Source organism: Neovison vison, chromosome 5 (assembly GCF_020171115.1).
Source record: "Neovison vison isolate M4711 chromosome 5, ASM_NN_V1, whole genome shotgun sequence".
NCBI classification, from domain to species: domain Eukaryota; kingdom Metazoa; phylum Chordata; class Mammalia; order Carnivora; family Mustelidae; genus Neogale; species Neogale vison.
In genome coordinates this window covers 102,476,507-102,479,368 of record NC_058095.1, presented here as the reverse complement: position 1 = coordinate 102,479,368, position 2,862 = coordinate 102,476,507, and the positions used below count along the sequence as shown (strand labels likewise).

Here is a 2,862-nt window from a genome sequence, read left to right as displayed (position 1 = left end):
TAATTTAAACACCCAATTCTATTTATGTAAAACACACATTGCAAACATACAAATATCTATTCTCTCCACATGTCAGAGCCCATTCATTTCATGGTTTGGAAATGGGGAGAATAGATTCCCCTTAAACTGCAAGTCAGCAGGTGTTTCTTTATAGTTAACCTTAGCAAAATCCATACAAAATAGTAATTGACAATGATCTTCTTTACTTTTTAACTCACAAGGAAACACCTTCAAAACTGCATTTTGTTAAAGTTTCTGAACTAAAATGTAGAAAAACTGAACTACACAAATATTGAAAAGTTTAAAATTTCTGAATTTTTTATTCCTGGTACCACTACCACAATTACAGGGCAATGTACCTGATGTAATGAAAAGAAAAAGAAAAAGAAAAAGCCACAACAGACATTGTACAATCAAATGTACATCTGATTGACAATACGTTACATCAATCAATTGCTGTGCTTTTTGCAAACTGTGGCTATGACAGTCCTGAACAAGAAGGCTTTCCTGTTTAAGCTGCAGTAACTTTTCTGACTATGGATCATTGTTCCTTCTGTGGCAGATTTTTACAGTTCCTCTAATGCATTTGGGACAATTGTCTCAAAGTAACTTGTAGCTTTCCTGACAACTCCTCACTCTCTCTCCTGCTAAGAACTGTAGCCCTTTTATTCTGAAATTTTTTTAGAACCTTCTGCTACCATATCCACCGCTTCCACCACCAGAGCCATAACCACCACCATAGGGACTGTCCAAGTTTCTTCCACCAAAACTGCCCCCCTTCATGCGCTCATAATTGGATTGCTGTTGTCCACTATCCTTTCCAAAATCATTATAGTTCCCACTACCACCATAGTTCCCACCTCCAAAATTTCCTCCTTCACTGTAACCATCATATCCTCCACCACCACCTCCATATGCACCTCCTTGGTTTCCATATCCTGGTCCACCACCACCATAGCCTCCTCTACTACTGTAACCAGGACCACCACCATAGTTGCCACCATCACCTCCAAATCCATTATATCCACCATCACTTCCCCCGTAACTACCTCTCCTGCCACCACCACCACCATAGCCTCCTCTTCCACCAAAGTTTCCACCACGGCCAAAGTTACCACCACCTCCAAAGTTCCCTCCACGACCCACGAAGTTGCCAGACCCACCTCCACGACCTCTCTGTGATCCAGCAGACTGCATTTCTTGTTTAGAAAGGGCCTTTCTCACTTCACAATTATGCCCATTAATAGTGTGGTGTTTCTGAACAACAATTTTATCAACTGTATCATGGTCATCAAAAGTTAAAAAGGCAAATCCTCCCTTTTTTCCACTCTGCCTGTCTTCCATAATTTCTATGGTTTCAATCTTGCCATACTTTTCAAAGTAGTCTCTCAAATTATATTCTTCTGTATCTTCTTTAATCCCACCAACAAAAATTTTCTTCACTGTTAGGTGGGCACCAGGCTTTACAGAATCCTCTCTAGAAACTGCTCTCTTTGGCTCCACTACACGCCCATCAACCTTGTGTGGTCAGGCACACATTGCTCTATCCACCTCTCCAACACCAGAGTAAGTCACAAAACCAAAACCCTTGGAACATTTTATTTGGGGGTCTCTCATCACCACACAATCTGTAAGTGTACCCCATTTTTCAAAATGTTCTCTTAAACTATCATCTGTAGTTTCAAAACTCAAACCACCAAAAAACAGTTTTCTCAATTGCTCTGGTTCCTTTGGATCATGGCTTTCCTCCTCCTGGCGATGGCAGTGATGGCTGGAGTCAGATTGGGGGCGACCGGGTGGTGGTTTTACCTTCATTTTGAGACTGGACTTGCCTCTTCCAACTCGAGTTCAATATGGGACTGAGAGGAAGAGGCGGGGCTCTGGTTTATATGTTATTCTTAATGGGTCTTGCTCTCACTCTCAAAATTATCCTGGATTGGATAAAACTATATGATCACCCCAGTTATAGTCACATTAAGAAATTACTCTTTGCCAAGAAATTTTAAAACTGTATCTTTGAGTGCATATTAGAATATTCCTGAAAGAGAAAATAAGACAGGAGAAGACATATGCCAAGACTTCAGTCCACTTACCAAATATGCATAGTTGAAATACGGATAAGCAACAAAAGAGTGTCCAGATTTACTCTGTATGCTATCAGGTAAACACCTTCACATTTTGAGCAAAATGCACAAAGATTCCACATTAATATAAGTTGTGATGCAATTTCAGACTATTGCCAGACTATTATATTTTATTTTATTTATTTTGCCAAACCATTTTAAAAAGATACTTTGTAATATCAATTTTCTGCTTAAATTTAACCACGTGTATTATCTTAGGTTTATGAAGTAGTATAAAACAGAACAAACTATTCAAAATGGAAAAAAAAAAACCCTAAGGGAATTCCTGGCTTGCTATTACTTTTGAAAAGTATATATTGAAAACCATAACTATATCATTTAATTTTACATTTTTGTTTTTTGCTCCAAATTCATAAAGAAGAAAGGGAAGGGGGGGTAGAGAATACCATGATGTACAAATACCTTTTCAAGACTGAGTATTAAACCTTCGAGATAAAAATTCAACGTTCTAGCACAGACTACCAGTCCCTCCTAGTCTGGCCCCTCTTTATCTCTCTGGGTGCAGTTTGCTCCATGTTGCCACCCATCCTCTGAGCTCCAACCTCCCTGACCTTCTTTCAATAGCTCCAACCCGCCATGTTCCCTCCCACCATAGAGCTTCCAGTCAAATTGTTCCTCTTCTGCCTCCCTTAGTTCATTCTTACTCAAATCATCCACAAAGTACTCTCCATGAGCCAATGCAGTAATCCAGGTTATTATTCAGAAGTATATCCCTCCC

At 39.5% G+C, this 2,862-nt stretch overlaps 1 pseudogene; it reads right to left on the bottom strand.

Moving 5' to 3' along the window:
* Positions 1-493: 493 nt before the first annotated feature.
* On the bottom strand, positions 494-1,815 carry LOC122907834 (annotated as a pseudogene).
* Between the last annotated feature and the right edge of the window lie 1,047 nt (positions 1,816-2,862).